The sequence below is a fragment of the Rhinoderma darwinii genome, unplaced genomic scaffold (genome assembly GCF_050947455.1).
Source record: "Rhinoderma darwinii isolate aRhiDar2 unplaced genomic scaffold, aRhiDar2.hap1 Scaffold_4402, whole genome shotgun sequence".
NCBI classification, from domain to species: domain Eukaryota; kingdom Metazoa; phylum Chordata; class Amphibia; order Anura; family Rhinodermatidae; genus Rhinoderma; species Rhinoderma darwinii.
Genome location: NW_027463873.1, coordinates 25,155 through 49,639, shown reverse-complemented (window position 1 = coordinate 49,639; position 24,485 = coordinate 25,155). Strand labels below are relative to the sequence as shown.

The 24,485-nt window shown below is 47.8% G+C and overlaps 17 non-coding genes across 17 annotated transcripts; all 17 read right to left on the bottom strand.

Annotated features, from left to right (window-relative positions):
- Positions 1-250: 250 nt before the first annotated feature.
- LOC142714159 (U2 spliceosomal RNA) lies at positions 251-441 on the bottom strand. Its single transcript, XR_012870361.1, has one exon. It is a non-coding gene; the product is annotated as a U2 spliceosomal RNA (small nuclear RNA).
- Positions 442-1,713: 1,272 nt separating this feature from the next.
- LOC142714158 (U2 spliceosomal RNA) lies at positions 1,714-1,904 on the bottom strand. Its single transcript, XR_012870360.1, has one exon. It is a non-coding gene; the product is annotated as a U2 spliceosomal RNA (small nuclear RNA).
- Positions 1,905-3,209: 1,305 nt separating this feature from the next.
- On the bottom strand, positions 3,210-3,400 carry LOC142714157 (U2 spliceosomal RNA). Its single transcript, XR_012870359.1, has one exon. It is a non-coding gene; the product is annotated as a U2 spliceosomal RNA (small nuclear RNA).
- Positions 3,401-4,693: 1,293 nt separating this feature from the next.
- Positions 4,694-4,884, bottom strand: LOC142714155 (U2 spliceosomal RNA). The gene has a single exon (XR_012870358.1). It is a non-coding gene; the product is annotated as a U2 spliceosomal RNA (small nuclear RNA).
- A 1,288-nt stretch (positions 4,885-6,172) lies between these two features.
- On the bottom strand, positions 6,173-6,363 carry LOC142714154 (U2 spliceosomal RNA). The gene has a single exon (XR_012870357.1). It is a non-coding gene; the product is annotated as a U2 spliceosomal RNA (small nuclear RNA).
- Positions 6,364-7,643: 1,280 nt separating this feature from the next.
- On the bottom strand, positions 7,644-7,834 carry LOC142714153 (U2 spliceosomal RNA). The gene has a single exon (XR_012870356.1). It is a non-coding gene; the product is annotated as a U2 spliceosomal RNA (small nuclear RNA).
- A 1,285-nt stretch (positions 7,835-9,119) lies between these two features.
- LOC142714152 (U2 spliceosomal RNA) lies at positions 9,120-9,310 on the bottom strand. Its single transcript, XR_012870355.1, has one exon. It is a non-coding gene; the product is annotated as a U2 spliceosomal RNA (small nuclear RNA).
- Positions 9,311-10,598: 1,288 nt separating this feature from the next.
- LOC142714151 (U2 spliceosomal RNA) lies at positions 10,599-10,789 on the bottom strand. Its single transcript, XR_012870354.1, has one exon. It is a non-coding gene; the product is annotated as a U2 spliceosomal RNA (small nuclear RNA).
- Positions 10,790-12,078: 1,289 nt separating this feature from the next.
- On the bottom strand, positions 12,079-12,269 carry LOC142714150 (U2 spliceosomal RNA). Its single transcript, XR_012870353.1, has one exon. It is a non-coding gene; the product is annotated as a U2 spliceosomal RNA (small nuclear RNA).
- A 1,292-nt stretch (positions 12,270-13,561) lies between these two features.
- On the bottom strand, positions 13,562-13,752 carry LOC142714148 (U2 spliceosomal RNA). Its single transcript, XR_012870351.1, has one exon. It is a non-coding gene; the product is annotated as a U2 spliceosomal RNA (small nuclear RNA).
- Positions 13,753-15,044: 1,292 nt separating this feature from the next.
- Positions 15,045-15,235, bottom strand: LOC142714147 (U2 spliceosomal RNA). The gene has a single exon (XR_012870350.1). It is a non-coding gene; the product is annotated as a U2 spliceosomal RNA (small nuclear RNA).
- A 1,296-nt stretch (positions 15,236-16,531) lies between these two features.
- Positions 16,532-16,722, bottom strand: LOC142714146 (U2 spliceosomal RNA). The gene has a single exon (XR_012870349.1). It is a non-coding gene; the product is annotated as a U2 spliceosomal RNA (small nuclear RNA).
- Positions 16,723-18,010: 1,288 nt separating this feature from the next.
- On the bottom strand, positions 18,011-18,201 carry LOC142714144 (U2 spliceosomal RNA). The gene has a single exon (XR_012870348.1). It is a non-coding gene; the product is annotated as a U2 spliceosomal RNA (small nuclear RNA).
- A 1,296-nt stretch (positions 18,202-19,497) lies between these two features.
- Positions 19,498-19,688, bottom strand: LOC142714143 (U2 spliceosomal RNA). The gene has a single exon (XR_012870347.1). It is a non-coding gene; the product is annotated as a U2 spliceosomal RNA (small nuclear RNA).
- A 1,288-nt stretch (positions 19,689-20,976) lies between these two features.
- LOC142714142 (U2 spliceosomal RNA) lies at positions 20,977-21,167 on the bottom strand. The gene has a single exon (XR_012870346.1). It is a non-coding gene; the product is annotated as a U2 spliceosomal RNA (small nuclear RNA).
- A 1,277-nt stretch (positions 21,168-22,444) lies between these two features.
- LOC142714141 (U2 spliceosomal RNA) lies at positions 22,445-22,635 on the bottom strand. Its single transcript, XR_012870345.1, has one exon. It is a non-coding gene; the product is annotated as a U2 spliceosomal RNA (small nuclear RNA).
- Positions 22,636-23,919: 1,284 nt separating this feature from the next.
- LOC142714128 (U2 spliceosomal RNA) lies at positions 23,920-24,111 on the bottom strand. The gene has a single exon (XR_012870333.1). It is a non-coding gene; the product is annotated as a U2 spliceosomal RNA (small nuclear RNA).
- Between the last annotated feature and the right edge of the window lie 374 nt (positions 24,112-24,485).

Genomic DNA, 24,485 nt, shown 5'->3' with positions numbered 1-24,485 from the left:
AGAGAAGACAAGGAAGGTGAATGAGGTGTTCCAATGTGAAATGCCGGAAACACAGAAACACAGACGACACACAACAAGAGGTGGCAATCTATTCATTAATTGCATTTAATCAATGAGCTCATTATCACTCATGCATTGTCCAACAGGTGTTGAAATAATGGGATTAAAAGGGGAGATCCCTTCAGAAAGACAGAAACAATAGCAAAGACAAAAAACACTTTTGGAATCTGCTTTTAGTCAACACATAAGGAAAGGGTGCACCGGTCCTGGAAATACTGCAATACCAGGTCAATGCGTGGAGTGGACAGAGCAAGCTCTATTTCCATCTCCCTGTTCTAAAAATCCATTTAATATATGGTCCCCAGATAGGGGACGTATCAGATATTAAACTGATAAGAACAGATACTACACTTGATCTTAGCCAAAAGGCCGAGAAGCGATAACCCGAACGGGCCGCGCGTTGCCCGAGCCTGCCCGATACTGCTGTTCAGCCCTTGCAGCGATTCAGCCTACTTCTAGGCAATTCCATGGGGCCCTGCAGGCTCACACACTCACAGCTACACGGGAGGTGAATAAAGGCCGGAGAGGAAGCCAGACAGGATTTGCTTCTTTTGCTTGCACCACAATGCAGTGCTGAAAGAGGAGGAATCTACATAAAAACGCCTTCCTGGCAACGCCCAAATGCCCTGCTGCCATGCAGATAAACACTGGCAGCGGCAGCAAGTGCATGCCCACAGCCACCCCTTGTTCCTTCACACCTTGTATCAGCTGTAATCCAGTCCAGTCCAGTGCTGCCTGCTGAGCAGCACTGACCAACACTGCCTGGGCCCAGGCTTTTATCTCTGAGGCCCCATTATGATGTCAGAAAGCTGGCTCTGGAATCCTGAGGGCTCCACTATGACACGTGCAAAGTTCCGTCTGAACTTTATATAAGACGGTGAGGCTCAGTCAGTCACTCAGTGTTGCCTGAGAGGGCAACACTGCAACAGCCGGCCGCCAGGCTGTCTTTTTTTTGCACAGCTAGTTGCCTCCAGGAGGCCACAAGAGGGAGACAAGGGACTGCAAAATGGAAAATAGGCATCCACCAACTTTACAGACAACTTCTCCTTGCTCCTACAACCTCCATCCTTGCACAGTTTGTTATTCTTCTAGGTAACATAGTAACAAATCCAAATTGCTGCTCTCTTTGTAGGCAAGCAAGGCTTTGTTGCAACTGCAATTCTTACTTCTTCTTGAAATGTAGGGACGACAGTACATTCCATCACATCCATCTAGTGTACACAGGTAGGTCCATTGTGGCGGGCAGGCGAGCGGGCGGGCTGCTTTATTGGCTGTTTGCTGTTCCCCTACTCCACTCCACTATTTGACTGTTGTGCTGCATCAATCAATCAATCAATCAATCAATCAATCAATCAGTGGCTGGCTCAGGTGCAGCTCTTTAACTTACCTAAAAGGGAGGGCGGAGAGAAGACAAGGAAGGTGAATGAGGTGTTCCAATGTGAAATGCCGGAAACACAGAAACACAGACGACACACAACAAGAGGTGGCAATCTATTCATTAATTGCATTTAATCAATGAGCTCATTATCACTCATGCATTGTCCAACAGGTGTTGAAATAATGGGATTAAAAGGGGAGATCCCTTCAGAAAGACAGAAACAATAGCAAAGACAAAAAACACTTTTGGAATCTGCTTTTAGTCAACACATAAGGAAAGGGTGCACCGGTCCTGGAAATACTGCAATACCAGGTCAATGCGTGGAGTGGACAGAGCAAGCTCTATTTCCATCTCCCTGTTCTAAAAATCCATTTAATATATGGTCCCCAGATAGGGGACGTATCAGATATTAAACTGATAAGAACAGATACTACACTTGATCTTAGCCAAAAGGCCGAGAAGCGATAACCCGAACGGGCCGCGCGTTGCCGGAGCCTGCCCGATACTGCTGTTCAGCCCTTGCAGCGATTCAGCCTACTTCTAGGCAATTCCATGGGGCCCTGCAGGCTCACACACTCACAGCTACACGGGAGGTGAATAAAGGCCGGAGAGGAAGCCAGACAGGATTTGCTTCTTTTGCTTGCACCACAATGCAGTGCTGAAAGAGGAGGAATCTACATAAAAACGCCTTCCTGGCAACGCCCAAATGCCCTGCTGCCATGCAGATAAACACTGGCAGCGGCAGCAAGTGCATGCCCACAGCCACCCCTTGTTCCTTCACACCTTGTATCAGCTGTAATCCAGTCCAGTCCAGTGCTGCCTGCTGAGCAGCACTGACCAACACTGCCTGGGCCCAGGCTTTTATCTCTGAGGCCCCATTATGATGTCAGAAAGCTGGCTCTGGAATCCTGAGGGCTCCACTATGACACGTGCAAAGTTCCGTCTGAACTTTATATAAGACGGTGAGGCTCAGTCAGTCACTCAGTGTTGCCTGAGAGGGCAACACTGCAACAGCCGGCCGCCAGGCTGTCTTTTTTTTGCACAGCTAGTTGCCTCCAGGAGGCCACAAGAGGGAGACAAGGGACTGCAAAATGGAAAATAGGCATCCACCAACTTTACAGACTTCTCCTTGCTCCTACAACCTCCATCCTTGCACAGTTTGTTATTCTTCTAGGTAACATAGTAACAAATCCAAATTGCTGCTCTCTTTGTAGGCAAGCAAGGCTTTGTTGCAACTGCAATTCTTACTTCTTCTTGAAATGTAGGGACGACAGTACATTCCATCACATCCATCTAGTGTACACAGGTAGGTCCATTGTGGCGGGCAGGCGAGCGGGCGGGCTGCTTTATTGGCTGTTTGCTGTTCCCCTACTCCACTCCACTATTTGACTGTTGTGCTGCATCAATCAATCAATCAATCAATCAATCAATCAATCAATCAATCAATCAATCAATCAATCAATCAATCAATCAGTGGCTGGCTCAGGTGCAGCTCTTTAACTTACCTAAAAGGGAGGGCGGAGAGAAGACAAGGAAGGTGAATGAGGTGTTCCAATGTGAAATGCCGGAAACACAGAAACACAGACGACACACAACAAGAGGTGGCAATCTATTCATTAATTGCATTTAATCAATGAGCTCATTATCACTCATGCATTGTCCAACAGGTGTTGAAATAATGGGATTAAAAGGGGAGATCCCTTCAGAAAGACAGAAACAATAGCAAAGACAAAAAACACTTTTGGAATCTGCTTTTAGTCAACACATAAGGAAAGGGTGCACCGGTCCTGGAAATACTGCAATACCAGGTCAATGCGTGGAGTGGACAGAGCAAGCTCTATTTCCATCTCCCTGTTCTAAAAATCCATTTAATATATGGTCCCCAGATAGGGGACGTATCAGATATTAAACTGATAAGAACAGATACTACACTTGATCTTAGCCAAAAGGCCGAGAAGCGATAACCCGAACGGGCCGCGCGTTGCCCGAGCCTGCCCGATACTGCTGTTCAGCCCTTGCAGCGATTCAGCCTACTTCTAGGCAATTCCATGGGGCCCTGCAGGCTCACACACTCACAGCTACACGGGAGGTGAATAAAGGCCGGAGAGGAAGCCAGACAGGATTTGCTTCTTTTGCTTGCACCACAATGCAGTGCTGAAAGAGGAGGAATCTACATAAAAACGCCTTCCTGGCAACGCCCAAATGCCCTGCTGCCATGCAGATAAACACTGGCAGCGGCAGCAAGTGCATGCCCACAGCCACCCCTTGTTCCTTCACACCTTGTATCAGCTGTAATCCAGTCCAGTCCAGTGCTGCCTGCTGAGCAGCACTGACCAACACTGCCTGGGCCCAGGCTTTTATCTCTGAGGCCCCATTATGATTTTCAGAAAGCTGGCTCTGGAATCCTGAGGGCTCCACTATGACACGTGCAAAGTTCCGTCTGAACTTTATATAAGACGGTGAGGCTCAGTCAGTCACTCAGTGTTGCCTGAGAGGGCAACACTGCAACAGCCGGCCGCCAGGCTGTCTTTTTTTTGCACAGCTAGTTGCCTCCAGGAGGCCACAAGAGGGAGACAAGGGACTGCAAAATGGAAAATAGGCATCCACCAACTTTACAGACAACTTCTCCTTGCTCCTACAACCTCCATCCTTGCACAGTTTGTTATTCTTCTAGGTAACATAGTAACAAATCCAAATTGCTGCTCTCTTTGTAGGCAAGCAAGGCTTTGTTGCAACTGCAATTCTTACTTCTTCTTGAAATGTAGGGACGACAGTACATTCCATCACATCCATCTAGTGTACACAGGTAGGTCCATTGTGGCGGGCAGGCGAGCGGGCGGGCTGCTTTATTGGCTGTTTGCTGTTCCCCTACTCCACTCCACTATTTGACTGTTGTGCTGCATCAATCAATCAATCAATCAATCAATCAATCAATCAATCAATCAATCAATCAATCAGTGGCTGGCTCAGGTGCAGCTCTTTAACTTACCTAAAAGGGAGGGCGGAGAGAAGACAAGGAAGGTGAATGAGGTGTTCCAATGTGAAATGCCGGAAACACAGAAACACAGACGACACACAACAAGAGGTGGCAATCTATTCATTAATTGCATTTAATCAATGAGCTCATTATCACTCATGCATTGTCCAACAGGTGTTGAAATAATGGGATTAAAAGGGGAGATCCCTTCAGAAAGACAGAAACAATAGCAAAGACAAAAAACACTTTTGGAATCTGCTTTTAGTCAACACATAAGGAAAGGGTGCACCGGTCCTGGAAATACTGCAATACCAGGTCAATGCGTGGAGTGGACAGAGCAAGCTCTATTTCCATCTCCCTGTTCTAAAAATCCATTTAATATATGGTCCCCAGATAGGGGACGTATCAGATATTAAACTGATAAGAACAGATACTACACTTGATCTTAGCCAAAAGGCCGAGAAGCGATAACCCGAACGGGCCGCGCGTTGCCCGAGCCTGCCCGATACTGCTGTTCAGCCCTTGCAGCGATTCAGCCTACTTCTAGGCAATTCCATGGGGCCCTGCAGGCTCACACACTCACAGCTACACGGGAGGTGAATAAAGGCCGGAGAGGAAGCCAGACAGGATTTGCTTCTTTTGCTTGCACCACAATGCAGTGCTGAAAGAGGAGGAATCTACATAAAAACGCCTTCCTGGCAACGCCCAAATGCCCTGCTGCCATGCAGATAAACACTGGCAGCGGCAGCAAGTGCATGCCCACAGCCACCCCTTGTTCCTTCACACCTTGTATCAGCTGTAATCCAGTCCAGTCCAGTGCTGCCTGCTGAGCAGCACTGACCAACACTGCCTGGGCCCAGGCTTTTATCTCTGAGGCCCCATTATGATGTCAGAAAGCTGGCTCTGGAATCCTGAGGGCTCCACTATGACACGTGCAAAGTTCCGTCTGAACTTTATATAAGACGGTGAGGCTCAGTCAGTCACTCAGTGTTGCCTGAGAGGGCAACACTGCAACAGCCGGCCGCCAGGCTGTCTTTTTTTTGCACAGCTAGTTGCCTCCAGGAGGCCACAAGAGGGAGACAAGGGACTGCAAAATGGAAAATAGGCATCCACCAACTTTACAGACAACTTCTCCTTGCTCCTACAACCTCCATCCTTGCACAGTTTGTTATTCTTCTAGGTAACATAGTAACAAATCCAAATTGCTGCTCTCTTTGTAGGCAAGCAAGGCTTTGTTGCAACTGCAATTCTTACTTCTTCTTGAAATGTAGGGACGACAGTACATTCCATCACATCCATCTAGTGTACACAGGTAGGTCCATTGTGGCGGGCAGGCGAGCGGGCGGGCTGCTTTATTGGCTGTTTGCTGTTCCCCTACTCCACTCCACTATTTGACTGTTGTGCTGCATCAATCAATCAATCAATCAATCAATCAATCAATCAATCAATCAATCAATCAGTGGCTGGCTCAGGTGCAGCTCTTTAACTTACCTAAAAGGGAGGGCGGAGAGAAGACAAGGAAGGTGAATGAGGTGTTCCAATGTGAAATGCCGGAAACACAGAAACACAGACGACACACAACAAGAGGTGGCAATCTATTCATTAATTGCATTTAATCAATGAGCTCATTATCACTCATGCATTGTCCAACAGGTGTTGAAATAATGGGATTAAAAGGGGAGATCCCTTCAGAAAGACAGAAACAATAGCAAAGACAAAAAACACTTTTGGAATCTGCTTTTAGTCAACACATAAGGAAAGGGTGCACCGGTCCTGGAAATACTGCAATACCAGGTCAATGCGTGGAGTGGACAGAGCAAGCTCTATTTCCATCTCCCTGTTCTAAAAATCCATTTAATATATGGTCCCCAGATAGGGGACGTATCAGATATTAAACTGATAAGAACAGATACTACACTTGATCTTAGCCAAAAGGCCGAGAAGCGATAACCCGAACGGGCCGCGCGTTGCCCGAGCCTGCCCGATACTGCTGTTCAGCCCTTGCAGCGATTCAGCCTACTTCTAGGCAATTCCATGGGGCCCTGCAGGCTCACACACTCACAGCTACACGGGAGGTGAATAAAGGCCGGAGAGGAAGCCAGACAGGATTTGCTTCTTTTGCTTGCACCACAATGCAGTGCTGAAAGAGGAGGAATCTACATAAAAACGCCTTCCTGGCAACGCCCAAATGCCCTGCTGCCATGCAGATAAACACTGGCAGCGGCAGCAAGTGCATGCCCACAGCCACCCCTTGTTCCTTCACACCTTGTATCAGCTGTAATCCAGTCCAGTCCAGTGCTGCCTGCTGAGCAGCACTGACCAACACTGCCTGGGCCCAGGCTTTTATCTCTGAGGCCCCATTATGATGTCAGAAAGCTGGCTCTGGAATCCTGAGGGCTCCACTATGACACGTGCAAAGTTCCGTCTGAACTTTATATAAGACGGTGAGGCTCAGTCAGTCACTCAGTGTTGCCTGAGAGGGCAACACTGCAACAGCCGGCCGCCAGGCTGTCTTTTTTTTGCACAGCTAGTTGCCTCCAGGAGGCCACAAGAGGGAGACAAGGGACTGCAAAATGGAAAATAGGCATCCACCAACTTTACAGACAACTTCTCCTTGCTCCTACAACCTCCATCCTTGCACAGTTTGTTATTCTTCTAGGTAACATAGTAACAAATCCAAATTGCTGCTCTCTTTGTAGGCAAGCAAGGCTTTGTTGCAACTGCAATTCTTACTTCTTCTTGAAATGTAGGGACGACAGTACATTCCATCACATCCATCTAGTGTACACAGGTAGGTCCATTGTGGCGGGCAGGCGAGCGGGCGGGCTGCTTTATTGGCTGTTTGCTGTTCCCCTACTCCACTCCACTATTTGACTGTTGTGCTGCATCAATCAATCAATCAATCAATCAATCAATCAATCAATCAATCAGTGGCTGGCTCAGGTGCAGCTCTTTAACTTACCTAAAAGGGAGGGCGGAGAGAAGACAAGGAAGGTGAATGAGGTGTTCCAATGTGAAATGCCGGAAACACAGAAACACAGACGACACACAACAAGAGGTGGCAATCTATTCATTAATTGCATTTAATCAATGAGCTCATTATCACTCATGCATTGTCCAACAGGTGTTGAAATAATGGGATTAAAAGGGGAGATCCCTTCAGAAAGACAGAAACAATAGCAAAGACAAAAAACACTTTTGGAATCTGCTTTTAGTCAACACATAAGGAAAGGGTGCACCGGTCCTGGAAATACTGCAATACCAGGTCAATGCGTGGAGTGGACAGAGCAAGCTCTATTTCCATCTCCCTGTTCTAAAAATCCATTTAATATATGGTCCCCAGATAGGGGACGTATCAGATATTAAACTGATAAGAACAGATACTACACTTGATCTTAGCCAAAAGGCCGAGAAGCGATAACCCGAACGGGCCGCGCGTTGCCCGAGCCTGCCCGATACTGCTGTTCAGCCCTTGCAGCGATTCAGCCTACTTCTAGGCAATTCCATGGGGCCCTGCAGGCTCACACACTCACAGCTACACGGGAGGTGAATAAAGGCCGGAGAGGAAGCCAGACAGGATTTGCTTCTTTTGCTTGCACCACAATGCAGTGCTGAAAGAGGAGGAATCTACATAAAAACGCCTTCCTGGCAACGCCCAAATGCCCTGCTGCCATGCAGATAAACACTGGCAGCGGCAGCAAGTGCATGCCCACAGCCACCCCTTGTTCCTTCACACCTTGTATCAGCTGTAATCCAGTCCAGTCCAGTGCTGCCTGCTGAGCAGCACTGACCAACACTGCCTGGGCCCAGGCTTTTATCTCTGAGGCCCCATTATGATGTCAGAAAGCTGGCTCTGGAATCCTGAGGGCTCCACTATGACACGTGCAAAGTTCCGTCTGAACTTTATATAAGACGGTGAGGCTCAGTCAGTCACTCAGTGTTGCCTGAGAGGGCAACACTGCAACAGCCGGCCGCCAGGCTGTCTTTTTTTTGCACAGCTAGTTGCCTCCAGGAGGCCACAAGAGGGAGACAAGGGACTGCAAAATGGAAAATAGGCATCCACCAACTTTACAGACAACTTCTCCTTGCTCCTACAACCTCCATCCTTGCACAGTTTGTTATTCTTCTAGGTAACATAGTAACAAATCCAAATTGCTGCTCTCTTTGTAGGCAAGCAAGGCTTTGTTGCAACTGCAATTCTTACTTCTTCTTGAAATGTAGGGACGACAGTACATTCCATCACATCCATCTAGTGTACACAGGTAGGTCCATTGTGGCGGGCAGGCGAGCGGGCGGGCTGCTTTATTGGCTGTTTGCTGTTCCCCTACTCCACTCCACTATTTGACTGTTGTGCTGCATCAATCAATCAATCAATCAATCAATCAATCAATCAATCAATCAATCAAGTGGCTGGCTCAGGTGCAGCTCTTTAACTTACCTAAAAGGGAGGGCGGAGAGAAGACAAGGAAGGTGAATGAGGTGTTCCAATGTGAAATGCCGGAAACACAGAAACACAGACGACACACAACAAGAGGTGGCAATCTATTCATTAATTGCATTTAATCAATGAGCTCATTATCACTCATGCATTGTCCAACAGGTGTTGAAATAATGGGATTAAAAGGGGAGATCCCTTCAGAAAGACAGAAACAATAGCAAAGACAAAAAACACTTTTGGAATCTGCTTTTAGTCAACACATAAGGAAAGGGTGCACCGGTCCTGGAAATACTGCAATACCAGGTCAATGCGTGGAGTGGACAGAGCAAGCTCTATTTCCATCTCCCTGTTCTAAAAATCCATTTAATATATGGTCCCCAGATAGGGGACGTATCAGATATTAAACTGATAAGAACAGATACTACACTTGATCTTAGCCAAAAGGCCGAGAAGCGATAACCCGAACGGGCCGCGCGTTGCCCGAGCCTGCCCGATACTGCTGTTCAGCCCTTGCAGCGATTCAGCCTACTTCTAGGCAATTCCATGGGGCCCTGCAGGCTCACACACTCACAGCTACACGGGAGGTGAATAAAGGCCGGAGAGGAAGCCAGACAGGATTTGCTTCTTTTGCTTGCACCACAATGCAGTGCTGAAAGAGGAGGAATCTACATAAAAACGCCTTCCTGGCAACGCCCAAATGCCCTGCTGCCATGCAGATAAACACTGGCAGCGGCAGCAAGTGCATGCCCACAGCCACCCCTTGTTCCTTCACACCTTGTATCAGCTGTAATCCAGTCCAGTCCAGTGCTGCCTGCTGAGCAGCACTGACCAACACTGCCTGGGCCCAGGCTTTTATCTCTGAGGCCCCATTATGATGTCAGAAAGCTGGCTCTGGAATCCTGAGGGCTCCACTATGACACGTGCAAAGTTCCGTCTGAACTTTATATAAGACGGTGAGGCTCAGTCAGTCACTCAGTGTTGCCTGAGAGGGCAACACTGCAACAGCCGGCCGCCAGGCTGTCTTTTTTTTGCACAGCTAGTTGCCTCCAGGAGGCCACAAGAGGGAGACAAGGGACTGCAAAATGGAAAATAGGCATCCACCAACTTTACAGACAACTTCTCCTTGCTCCTACAACCTCCATCCTTGCACAGTTTGTTATTCTTCTAGGTAACATAGTAACAAATCCAAATTGCTGCTCTCTTTGTAGGCAAGCAAGGCTTTGTTGCAACTGCAATTCTTACTTCTTCTTGAAATGTAGGGACGACAGTACATTCCATCACATCCATCTAGTGTACACAGGTAGGTCCATTGTGGCGGGCAGGCGAGCGGGCGGGCTGCTTTATTGGCTGTTTGCTGTTCCCCTACTCCACTCCACTATTTGACTGTTGTGCTGCATCAATCAATCAATCAATCAATCAATCAATCAATCAATCAATCAATCAATCAGTGGCTGGCTCAGGTGCAGCTCTTTAACTTACCTAAAAGGGAGGGCGGAGAGAAGACAAGGAAGGTGAATGAGGTGTTCCAATGTGAAATGCCGGAAACACAGAAACACAGACGACACACAACAAGAGGTGGCAATCTATTCATTAATTGCATTTAATCAATGAGCTCATTATCACTCATGCATTGTCCAACAGGTGTTGAAATAATGGGATTAAAAGGGGAGATCCCTTCAGAAAGACAGAAACAATAGCAAAGACAAAAAACACTTTTGGAATCTGCTTTTAGTCAACACATAAGGAAAGGGTGCACCGGTCCTGGAAATACTGCAATACCAGGTCAATGCGTGGAGTGGACAGAGCAAGCTCTATTTCCATCTCCCTGTTCTAAAAATCCATTTAATATATGGTCCCCAGATAGGGGACGTATCAGATATTAAACTGATAAGAACAGATACTACACTTGATCTTAGCCAAAAGGCCGAGAAGCGATAACCCGAACGGGCCGCGCGTTGCCCGAGCCTGCCCGATACTGCTGTTCAGCCCTTGCAGCGATTCAGCCTACTTCTAGGCAATTCCATGGGGCCCTGCAGGCTCACACACTCACAGCTACACGGGAGGTGAATAAAGGCCGGAGAGGAAGCCAGACAGGATTTGCTTCTTTTGCTTGCACCACAATGCAGTGCTGAAAGAGGAGGAATCTACATAAAAACGCCTTCCTGGCAACGCCCAAATGCCCTGCTGCCATGCAGATAAACACTGGCAGCGGCAGCAAGTGCATGCCCACAGCCACCCCTTGTTCCTTCACACCTTGTATCAGCTGTAATCCAGTCCAGTCCAGTGCTGCCTGCTGAGCAGCACTGACCAACACTGCCTGGGCCCAGGCTTTTATCTCTGAGGCCCCATTATGATGTCAGAAAGCTGGCTCTGGAATCCTGAGGGCTCCACTATGACACGTGCAAAGTTCCGTCTGAACTTTATATAAGACGGTGAGGCTCAGTCAGTCACTCAGTGTTGCCTGAGAGGGCAACACTGCAACAGCCGGCCGCCAGGCTGTCTTTTTTTTGCACAGCTAGTTGCCTCCAGGAGGCCACAAGAGGGAGACAAGGGACTGCAAAATGGAAAATAGGCATCCACCAACTTTACAGACAACTTCTCCTTGCTCCTACAACCTCCATCCTTGCACAGTTTGTTATTCTTCTAGGTAACATAGTAACAAATCCAAATTGCTGCTCTCTTTGTAGGCAAGCAAGGCTTTGTTGCAACTGCAATTCTTACTTCTTCTTGAAATGTAGGGACGACAGTACATTCCATCACATCCATCTAGTGTACACAGGTAGGTCCATTGTGGCGGGCAGGCGAGCGGGCGGGCTGCTTTATTGGCTGTTTGCTGTTCCCCTACTCCACTCCACTATTTGACTGTTGTGCTGCAATCAATCAATCAATCAATCAATCAATCAATCAATCAATCAATCAATCAATCAGTGGCTGGCTCAGGTGCAGCTCTTTAACTTACCTAAAAGGGAGGGCGGAGAGAAGACAAGGAAGGTGAATGAGGTGTTCCAATGTGAAATGCCGGAAACACAGAAACACAGACGACACACAACAAGAGGTGGCAATCTATTCATTAATTGCATTTAATCAATGAGCTCATTATCACTCATGCATTGTCCAACAGGTGTTGAAATAATGGGATTAAAAGGGGAGATCCCTTCAGAAAGACAGAAACAATAGCAAAGACAAAAAACACTTTTGGAATCTGCTTTTAGTCAACACATAAGGAAAGGGTGCACCGGTCCTGGAAATACTGCAATACCAGGTCAATGCGTGGAGTGGACAGAGCAAGCTCTATTTCCATCTCCCTGTTCTAAAAATCCATTTAATATATGGTCCCCAGATAGGGGACGTATCAGATATTAAACTGATAAGAACAGATACTACACTTGATCTTAGCCAAAAGGCCGAGAAGCGATAACCCGAACGGGCCGCGCGTTGCCCGAGCCTGCCCGATACTGCTGTTCAGCCCTTGCAGCGATTCAGCCTACTTCTAGGCAATTCCATGGGGCCCTGCAGGCTCACACACTCACAGCTACACGGGAGGTGAATAAAGGCCGGAGAGGAAGCCAGACAGGATTTGCTTCTTTTGCTTGCACCACAATGCAGTGCTGAAAGAGGAGGAATCTACATAAAAACGCCTTCCTGGCAACGCCCAAATGCCCTGCTGCCATGCAGATAAACACTGGCAGCGGCAGCAAGTGCATGCCCACAGCCACCCCTTGTTCCTTCACACCTTGTATCAGCTGTAATCCAGTCCAGTCCAGTGCTGCCTGCTGAGCAGCACTGACCAACACTGCCTGGGCCCAGGCTTTTATCTCTGAGGCCCCATTATGATGTCAGAAAGCTGGCTCTGGAATCCTGAGGGCTCCACTATGACACGTGCAAAGTTCCGTCTGAACTTTATATAAGACGGTGAGGCTCAGTCAGTCACTCAGTGTTGCCTGAGAGGGCAACACTGCAACAGCCGGCCGCCAGGCTGTCTTTTTTTTGCACAGCTAGTTGCCTCCAGGAGGCCACAAGAGGGAGACAAGGGACTGCAAAATGGAAAATAGGCATCCACCAACTTTACAGACAACTTCTCCTTGCTCCTACAACCTCCATCCTTGCACAGTTTGTTATTCTTCTAGGTAACATAGTAACAAATCCAAATTGCTGCTCTCTTTGTAGGCAAGCAAGGCTTTGTTGCAACTGCAATTCTTACTTCTTCTTGAAATGTAGGGACGACAGTACATTCCATCACATCCATCTAGTGTACACAGGTAGGTCCATTGTGGCGGGCAGGCGAGCGGGCGGGCTGCTTTATTGGCTGTTTGCTGTTCCCCTACTCCACTCCACTATTTGACTGTTGTGCTGCATCAATCAATCAATCAATCAATCAATCAATCAATCAATCAATCAATCAATCAATCAGTGGCTGGCTCAGGTGCAGCTCTTTAACTTACCTAAAAGGGAGGGCGGAGAGAAGACAAGGAAGGTGAATGAGGTGTTCCAATGTGAAATGCCGGAAACACAGAAACACAGACGACACACAACAAGAGGTGGCAATCTATTCATTAATTGCATTTAATCAATGAGCTCATTATCACTCATGCATTGTCCAACAGGTGTTGAAATAATGGGATTAAAAGGGGAGATCCCTTCAGAAAGACAGAAACAATAGCAAAGACAAAAAACACTTTTGGAATCTGCTTTTAGTCAACACATAAGGAAAGGGTGCACCGGTCCTGGAAATACTGCAATACCAGGTCAATGCGTGGAGTGGACAGAGCAAGCTCTATTTCCATCTCCCTGTTCTAAAAATCCATTTAATATATGGTCCCCAGATAGGGGACGTATCAGATATTAAACTGATAAGAACAGATACTACACTTGATCTTAGCCAAAAGGCCGAGAAGCGATAACCCGAACGGGCCGCGCGTTGCCCGAGCCTGCCCGATACTGCTGTTCAGCCCTTGCAGCGATTCAGCCTACTTCTAGGCAATTCCATGGGGCCCTGCAGGCTCACACACTCACAGCTACACGGGAGGTGAATAAAGGCCGGAGAGGAAGCCAGACAGGATTTGCTTCTTTTGCTTGCACCACAATGCAGTGCTGAAAGAGGAGGAATCTACATAAAAACGCCTTCCTGGCAACGCCCAAATGCCCTGCTGCCATGCAGATAAACACTGGCAGCGGCAGCAAGTGCATGCCCACAGCCACCCCTTGTTCCTTCACACCTTGTATCAGCTGTAATCCAGTCCAGTCCAGTGCTGCCTGCTGAGCAGCACTGACCAACACTGCCTGGGCCCAGGCTTTTATCTCTGAGGCCCCATTATGATGTCAGAAAGCTGGCTCTGGAATCCTGAGGGCTCCACTATGACACGTGCAAAGTTCCGTCTGAACTTTATATAAGACGGTGAGGCTCAGTCAGTCACTCAGTGTTGCCTGAGAGGGCAACACTGCAACAGCCGGCCGCCAGGCTGTCTTTTTTTTGCACAGCTAGTTGCCTCCAGGAGGCCACAAGAGGGAGACAAGGGACTGCAAAATGGAAAATAGGCATCCACCAACTTTACAGACAACTTCTCCTTGCTCCTACAACCTCCATCCTTGCACAGTTTGTTATTCTTCTAGGTAACATAGTAACAAATCCAAATTGCTGCTCTCTTTGTAGGCAAGCAAGGCTTTGTTGCAACTGCAATTCTTACTTCTTCTTGAAATGTAGGGACGACAGTACATTCCATCACATCCATCTAGTGTACACAGGTAGGTCCATTGTGGCGGGCAGGCGAGCGGGCGGGCTGCTTTATTGGCTGTTTGCTGTTCCCCTACTCCACTCCACTATTTGACTGTTGTGCTGCATCAATCAATCAATCAATCAATCAATCAATCAATCAATCAATCAATCAATCAATCAGTGGCTGGCTCAGGTGCAGCTCTTTAACTTACCTAAAAGGGAGGGCGGAGAGAAGACAAGGAAGGTGAATGAGGTGTTCCAATGTGAAATGCCGGAAACACAGAAACACAGACGACACACAACAAGAGGTGGCAATCTATTCATTAATTGCATTTAATCAATGAGCTCATTATCACTCATGCATTGTCCAACAGGTGTTGAAATAATGGGATTAAAAGGGGAGATCCCTTCAGAAAGACAGAAACAATAGCAAAGACAAAAAACACTTTTGGAATCTGCTTTTAGTCAACACATAAGGAAAGGGTGCACCGGTCCTGGAAATACTGCAATACCAGGTCAATGCGTGGAGTGGACAGAGCAAGCTCTATTTCCATCTCCCTGTTCTAAAAATCCATTTAATATATGGTCCCCAGATAGGGGACGTATCAGATATTAAACTGATAAGAACAGATACTACACTTGATCTTAGCCAAAAGGCCGAGAAGCGATAACCCGAACGGGCCGCGCGTTGCCCGAGCCTGCCCGATACTGCTGTTCAGCCCTTGCAGCGATTCAGCCTACTTCTAGGCAATTCCATGGGGCCCTGCAGGCTCACACACTCACAGCTACACGGGAGGTGAATAAAGGCCGGAGAGGAAGCCAGACAGGATTTGCTTCTTTTGCTTGCACCACAATGCAGTGCTGAAAGAGGAGGAATCTACATAAAAACGCCTTCCTGGCAACGCCCAAATGCCCTGCTGCCATGCAGATAAACACTGGCAGCGGCAGCAAGTGCATGCCCACAGCCACCCCTTGTTCCTTCACACCTTGTATCAGCTGTAATCCAGTCCAGTCCAGTGCTGCCTGCTGAGCAGCACTGACCAACACTGCCTGGGCCCAGGCTTTTATCTCTGAGGCCCCATTATGATGTCAGAAAGCTGGCTCTGGAATCCTGAGGGCTCCACTATGACACGTGCAAAGTTCCGTCTGAACTTTATATAAGACGGTGAGGCTCAGTCAGTCACTCAGTGTTGCCTGAGAGGGCAACACTGCAACAGCCGGCCGCCAGGCTGTCTTTTTTTTGCACAGCTAGTTGCCTCCAGGAGGCCACAAGAGGGAGACAAGGGACTGCAAAATGGAAAATAGGCATCCACCAACTTTACAGACAACTTCTCCTTGCTCCTACAACCTCCATCCTTGCACAGTTTGTTATTCTTCTAGGTAACATAGTAACAAATCCAAATTGCTGCTCTCTTTGTAGGCAAGCAAGGCTTTGTTGCAACTGCAATTCTTACTTCTTCTTGAAATGTAGGGACGACAGTACATTCCATCACATCCATCTAGTGTACACAGGTAGGTCCATTGTGGCGGGCAGGCGAGCGGGCGGGCTGCTTTATTGGCTGTTTGCTGTTCCCCTACTCCACTCCACTATTTGACTGTTGTGCTGCATCAATCAATCAATCAATCAATCAATCAATCAATCAATCAATCAATCAATCAATCAATCAGTGGCTGGCTCAGGTGCAGCTCTTTAACTTACCTAAAAGGGAGGGCGGAGAGAAGACAAGGAAGGTGAATGAGGTGTTCCAATGTGAAATGCCGGAAACACAGAAACACAGACGACACACAACAAGAGGTGGCAATCTATTCATTAATTGCATTTAATCAATGAGCTCATTATCACTCATGCATTGTCCAACAGGTGTTGAAATAATGGGATTAAAAGGGGAGATCCCTTCAGAAAGACAGAAACAATAGCAAAGACAAAAAACACTTTTGGAATCTGCTTTTAGTCAACACATAAGGAAAGGGTGCACCGGTCCTGGAAATACTGCAATACCAGGTCAATGCGTGGAGTGGACAGAGCAAGCTCTATTTCCATCTCCCTGTTCTAAAAATCCATTTAATATATGGTCCCCAGATAGGGGACGTATCAGATATTAAACTGATAAGAACAGATACTACACTTGATCTTAGCCAAAAGGCCGAGAAGCGATAACCCGAACGGGCCGCGCGTTGCCCGAGCCTGCCCGATACTGCTGTTCAGCCCTTGCAGCGATTCAGCCTACTTCTAGGCAATTCCATGGGGCCCTGCAGGCTCACACACTCACAGCTACACGGGAGGTGAATAAAGGCCGGAGAGGAAGCCAGACAGGATTTGCTTCTTTTGCTTGCACCACAATGCAGTGCTGAAAGAGGAGGAATCTACATAAAAACGCCTTCCTGGCAACGCCCAAATGCCCTGCTGCCATGCAGATAAACACTGGCAGCGGCAGCAAGTGCATGCCCACAGCCACCCCTTGTTCCTTCACACCTTGTATCAGCTGTAATCCAGTCCAGTCCAGTGCTGCCTGCTGAGCAGCACTGACCAACACTGCCTGGGCCCAGGCTTTTATCTCTGAGGCCCCATTATGATGTCAGAAAGCTGGCTCTGGAATCCTGAGGGCTCCACTATGACACGTGCAAAGTTCCGTCTGAACTTTATATAAGACGGTGAGGCTCAGTCAGTCACTCAGTGTTGCCTGAGAGGGCAACACTGCAACAGCCGGCCGCCAGGCTGTCTTTTTTTTGCACAGCTAGTTGCCTCCAGGAGGCCACAAGAGGGAGACAAGGGACTGCAAAATGGAAAATAGGCATCCACCAACTTTACAGACAACTTCTCCTTGCTCCTACAACCTCCATCCTTGCACAGTTTGTTATTCTTCTAGGTAACATAGTAACAAATCCAAATTGCTGCTCTCTTTGTAGGCAAGCAAGGCTTTGTTGCAACTGCAATTCTTACTTCTTCTTGAAATGTAGGGACGACAGTACATTCCATCACATCCATCTAGTGTACACAGGTAGGTCCATTGTGGCGGGCAGGCGAGCGGGCGGGCTGCTTTATTGGCTGTTTGCTGTTCCCCTACTCCACTCCACTATTTGACTGTTGTGCTGCATCAATCAATCAATCAATCAATCAATCAATCAATCAATCAATCAATCAATCAGTGGCTGGCTCAGGTGCAGCTCTTTAACTTACCTAAAAGGGAGGGCGGAGAGAAGACAAGGAAGGTGAATGAGGTGTTCCAATGTGAAATGCCGGAAACACAGAAACACAGACGACACACAACAAGAGGTGGCAATCTATTCATTAATTGCATTTAATCAATGAGCTCATTATCACTCATGCATTGTCCAACAGGTGTTGAAATAATGGGATTAAAAGGGGAGATCCCTTCAGAAAGACAGAAACAATAGCAAAGACAAAAAACACTTTTGGAATCTGCTTTTAGTCAACACATAAGGAAAGGGTGCACCGGTCCTGGAAATACTGCAATACCAGGTCAATGCGTGGAGTGGACAGAGCAAGCTCTATTTCCATCTCCCTGTTCTAAAAATCCATTTAATATATGGTCCCCAGATAGGGGACGTATCAGATATTAAACTGATAAGAACAGATACTACACTTGATCTTAGCCAAAAGGCCGAGAAGCGATAACCCGAACGGGCCGCGCGTTGCCCGAGCCTGCCCGATACTGCTGTTCAGCCCTTGCAGCGATTCAGCCTACTTCTAGGCAATTCCATGGGGCCCTGCAGGCTCACACACTCACAGCTACACGGGAGGTGAATAAAGGCCGGAGAGGAAGCCAGACAGGATTTGCTTCTTTTGCTTGCACCACAATGCAGTGCTGAAAGAGGAGGAATCTACATAAAAACGCCTTCCTGGCAACGCCCAAATGCCCTGCTGCCATGCAGATAAACACTGGCAGCGGCAGCAAGTGCATGCCCACAGCCACCCCTTGTTCCTTCACACCTTGTATCAGCTGTAATCCAGTCCAGTCCAGTGCTGCCTGCTGAGCAGCACTGACCAACACTGCCTGGGCCCAGGCTTTTATCTCTGAGGCCCCATTATGATGTCAGAAAGCTGGCTCTGGAATCCTGAGGGCTCCACTATGACACGTGCAAAGTTCCGTCTGAACTTTATATAAGACGGTGAGGCTCAGTCAGTCACTCAGTGTTGCCTGAGAGGGCAACACTGCAACAGCCGGCCGCCAGGCTGTCTTTTTTTTGCACAGCTAGTTGCCTCCAGGAGGCCACAAGAGGGAGACAAGGGACTGCAAAATGGAAAATAGGCATCCACCAACTTTACAGACAACTTCTCCTTGCTCCTACAACCTCCATCCTTGCACAGTTTGTTATTCTTCTAGGTAACATAGTAACAAATCCAAATTGCTGCTCTCTTTGTAGGCAAGCAAGGCTTTGTTGCAACTGCAATTCTTACTTCTTCTTGAAATGTAGGGACGACAGTACATTCCATCACATCCATCTAGTGTACACAGGTAGGTCCATTGTGGCGGGCAGGCGAGCGGGCGGGCTGCTTTATTGGCTGTTTGCTGTTCCCCTACTCCACTCCACTATTTGACTGTTGTGCTGCATCAATCAATCAATCAATCAATCAATCAATCAATCAATCAATCAATCAATCAATCAATCAGTGGCTGGCTCAGGTGCAGCTCTTTAACTTACCTAAAAGGGAGGGCGGAGAGAAGACAAGGAAGGTGAATGAGGTGTTCCAATGTGAAATGCCGGAAACACAGAAACACAGACGACACACAACAAGAGGTGGCAATCTATTCATTAATTGCATTTAATCAATGAGCTCATTATCACTCATGCATTGTCCAACAGGTGTTGAAATAATGGGATTAAAAGGGGAGATCCCTTCAGAAAGACAGAAACAATAGCAAAGACAAAAAACACTTTTGGAATCTGCTTTTAGTCAACACATAAGGAAAGGGTGCACCGGTCCTGGAAATACTGCAATACCAGGTCAATGCGTGGAGTGGACAGAGCAAGCTCTATTTCCATCTCCCTGTTCTAAAAATCCATTTAATATATGGTCCCCAGATAGGGGACGTATCAGATATTAAACTGATAAGAACAGATACTACACTTGATCTTAGCCAAAAGGCCGAGAAGCGATAACCCGAACGGGCCGCGCGTTGCCCGAGCCTGCCCGATACTGCTGTTCAGCCCTTGCAGCGATTCAGCCTACTTCTAGGCAATTCCATGGGGCCCTGCAGGCTCACACACTCACAGCTACACGGGAGGTGAATAAAGGCCGGAGAGGAAGCCAGACAGGATTTGCTTCTTTTGCTTGCACCACAATGCAGTGCTGAAAGAGGAGGAATCTACATAAAAACGCCTTCCTGGCAACGCCCAAATGCCCTGCTGCCATGCAGATAAACACTGGCAGCGGCAGCAAGTGCATGCCCACAGCCACCCCTTGTTCCTTCACACCTTGTATCAGCTGTAATCCAGTCCAGTCCAGTGCTGCCTGCTGAGCAGCACTGACCAACACTGCCTGGGCCCAGGCTTTTATCTCTGAGGCCCCATTATGATGTCAGAAAGCTGGCTCTGGAATCCTGAGGGCTCCACTATGACACGTGCAAAGTTCCGTCTGAACTTTATATAAGACGGTGAGGCTCAGTCAGTCACTCAGTGTTGCCTGAGAGGGCAACACTGCAACAGCCGGCCGCCAGGCTGTCTTTTTTTTGCACAGCCAGTTGCCTCCAGGAGGCCACAAGAGGGAGACAAGGGACTGCAAAATGGAAAATAGGCATCCACCAACTTTACAGACAACTTCTCCTTGCTCCTACAACCTCCATCCTTGCACAGTTTGTTATTCTTCTAGGTAACATAGTAACAAATCCAAATTGCTGCTCTCTTTGTAGGCAAGCAAGGCTTTGTTGCAACTGCAATTCTTACTTCTTCTTGAAATGTAGGGACGACAGTACATTCCATCACATCCATCTAGTGTACACAGGTAGGTCCATTGTGGCGGGCAGGCGAGCGGGTGGGCTGCTTTATTGGCTGTTTGCTGTTCCCCTACTCCACTCCACTATTTGACTGTTGTGCTGCATCAATCAATCAATCAATCAATCAATCAATCAATCAATCAATCAATCAATCAGTGGCTGGCTCAGGTGCAGCTCTTTAACTTACCTAAAAGGGAGGGCGGAGAGAAGACAAGGAAGGTGAATGAGGTGTTCCAATGTGAAATGCCGGAAACACAGAAACACAGACGACACACAACAAGAGGTGGCAATCTATTCATTAATTGCATTTAATCAATGAGCTCATTATCACTCATGCATTGTCCAACAGGTGTTGAAATAATGGGATTAAAAGGGGAGATCCCTTCAGAAAGACAGAAACAATAGCAAAGACAAAAAACACTTTTGGAATCTGCTTTTAGTCAACACATAAGGAAAGGGTGCACCGGTCCTGGAAATACTGCAATACCAGGTCAATGCGTGGAGTGGACAGAGCAAGCTCTATTTCCATCTCCCTGTTCTAAAAATCCATTTAATATATGGTCCCCAGATAGGGGACGTATCAGATATTAAACTGATAAGAACAGATACTACACTTGATCTTAGCCAAAAGGCCGAGAAGCGATAACCCGAACGGGCCGCGCGTTGCCCGAGCCTGCCCGATACTGCTGTTCAGCCCTTGCAGCGATTCAGCCTACTTCTAGGCAATTCCATGGGGCCCTGCAGGCTCACACACTCACAGCTACACGGGAGGTGAATAAAGGCCGGAGAGGAAGCCAGACAGGATTTGCTTCTTTTGCTTGCACCACAATGCAGTGCTGAAAGAGGAGGAATCTACATAAAAACGCCTTCCTGGCAACGCCCAAATGCCCTGCTGCCATGCAGATAAACACTGGCAGCGGCAGCAAGTGCATGCCCACAGCCACCCCTTGTTCCTTCACACCTTGTATCAGCTGTAATCCAGTCCAGTCCAGTGCTGCCTGCTGAGCAGCACTGACCAACACTGCCTGGGCCCAGGCTTTTATCTCTGAGGCCCCATTATGATGTCAGAAAGCTGGCTCTGGAATCCTGAGGGCTCCACTATGACACGTGCAAAGTTCCGTCTGAACTTTATATAAGACGGTGAGGCTCAGTCAGTCACTCAGTGTTGCCTGAGAGGGCAACACTGCAACAGCCGGCCGCCAGGCTGTCTTTTTTTTGCACAGCTAGTTGCCTCCAGGAGGCCACAAGAGGGAGACAAGGGACTGCAAAATGGAAAATAGGCATCCACCAACTTTACAGACAACTTCTCCTTGCTCCTACAACCTCCATCCTTGCACAGTTTGTTATTCTTCTAGGTAACATAGTAACAAATCCAAATTGCTGCTCTCTTTGTAGGCAAGCAAGGCTTTGTTGCAACTGCAATTCTTACTTCTTCTTGAAATGTAGGGACGACAGTACATTCCATCACATCCATCTAGTGTACACAGGTAGGTCCATTGTGGCGGGCAGGCGAGCGGGCGGGCTGCTTTATTGGCTGTTTGCTGTTCCCCTACTCCACTCCACTATTTGACTGTTGTGCTGCATCAATCAATCAATCAATCAATCAATCAATCAATCAATCAAGTGGCTGGCTCAGGTGCAGCTCTTTAACTTACCTAAAAGGGAGGGCGGAGAGAAGACAAGGAAGGTGAATGAGGTGTTCCAATGTGAAATGCCGGAAACACAGAAACACAGACGACACACAACAAGAGGTGGCAATCTATTCATTAATTGCATTTAATCAATGAGCTCATTATCACTCATGCATTGTCCAACAGGTGTTGAAATAATGGGATTAAAAGGGGAGATCCCTTCAGAAAGACAGAAACAATAGCAAAGACAAAAAACACTTTTGGAATCTGCTTTTAGTCAACACATAAGGAAAGGGTGCACCGGTCCTGGAAATACTGCAATACCAGGTCAATGCGTGGAGTGGACAGAGCAAGCTCTATTTCCATCTCCCTGTTCTAAAAATCCATTTAATATATGGTCCCCAGATAGGGGACGTATCAGATATTAAACTGATAAGAACAGATACTACACTTGATCTTAGCCAAAAGGCCGAGAAGCGATAACCCGAACGGGCCGCGCGTTGCCCGAGCCTGCCCGATACTGCTGTTCAGCCCTTGCAGCGATTCAGCCTACTTCTAGGCAATTCCATGGGGCCCTGCAGGCTCACACACTCACAGCTACACGGGAGGTGAATAAAGGCCGGAGAGGAAGCCAGACAGGATTTGCTTCTTTTGCTTGCACCACAATGCAGTGCTGAAAGAGGAGAAATCTACATAAAAACGCCTTCCTGGCAACGCCCAAATGCCCTGCTGCCATGCAGATAAACACTGGCAGCGGCAGCAAGTGCATGCCCACAGCCACCCCTTGTTCCTTCACACCTTGTATCAGCTGTAATCCAGTCCAGTCCAGTGCTGCCTGCTGAGCAGCACTGACCAACACTGCCTGGGCCCAGGCTTTTATCTCTGAGGCCCCATTATGATGTCAGAAAGCTGGCTCTGGAATCCTGAGGGCTCCACTATGACACGTGCAAAGTTCCGTCTGAACTTTATATAAGACGGTGAGGCTCAGTCAGTCACTCAGTGTTGCCTGAGAGGGCAACACTGCAACAGCCGGCCGCCAGGCTGTCTTTTTTTTGCACAGCCAGTTGCCTCCAGGAGGCCACAAGAGGGAGACAAGGGACTGCAAAATGGAAAATAGGCATCCACCAACTTTACAGACAACTTCTCCTTGCTCCTACAACCTCCATCCTTGCACAGTTTGTTATTCTTCTAGGTAACATAGTAACAAATCCAAATTGCTGCTCTCTTTGTAGGCAAGCAAGGCTTTGTTGCAACTGCAATTCTTACTTCTTCTTGAAATGTAGGGACGACAGTACATTCCATCACATCCATCTAGTGTACACAGGTAGGTCCATTGTGGCGGGCAGGCGAGCGGGTGGGCTGCTTTATTGGCTGTTTGCTGTTCCCCTACTCCACTCCACTATTTGACTGTTGTGCTGCATCAATCAATCAATCAATCAATCAATCAATCAATCAATCAATCAATCAGTGGCTGGCTCAGGTGCAGCTCTTTAACTTACCTAAAAGGGAGGGCGGAGAGAAGACAAGGAAGGTGAATGAGGTGTTCCAATGTGAAATGCCGGAAACACAGAAACACAGACGACACACAACAAGAGGTGGCAATCTATTCATTAATTGCATTTAATCAATGAGCTCATTATCACTCATGCATTGTCCAACAGGTGTTGAAATAATGGGATTAAAAGGGGAGATCCCTTCAGAAAGACAGAAACAATAGCAAAGACAAAAAACACTTTTGGAATCTGCTTTTAGTCAACACATAAGGAAAGGGTGCACCGGTCCTGGAAATACTGCAATACCAGGTCAATGCGTGGAGTGGACAGAGCAAGCTCTATTTCCATCTCCCTGTTCTAAAAAATCCATTTAATATATGGTCCCCAGATAGGGGACGTATCAGATATTAAACTGATAAGAACAGATACTACACTTGATCTTAGCCAAAAGGCCGAGAAGCGATAACCCGAACGGGCCGCACGTTGCCCGAGCCTGCCCGATACTGCTGTTCAGCCCTTGCAGCGATTCAGCCTACTTCTAGGCAATTCCATGGGGCCCTGCAGGCTCACACACTCACAGCTACACGGGAGGTGAATAAAGGCCGGAGAGGAAGCCAGACAGGATTTGCTTCTTTTGCTTGCACCACAATGCAGTGCTGAAAGAGGAGGAATCTACATAAAAACGCCTTCCTGGCAACGCCCAAATGCCCTGCTGCCATGCAGATAAACACTGGCAGCGGCAGCAAGTGCATGCCCACAGCCACCCCTTGTTCCTTCACACCTTGTATCAGCTGTAATCCAGTCCAGTCCAGTGCTGCCTGCTGAGCAGCACTGACCA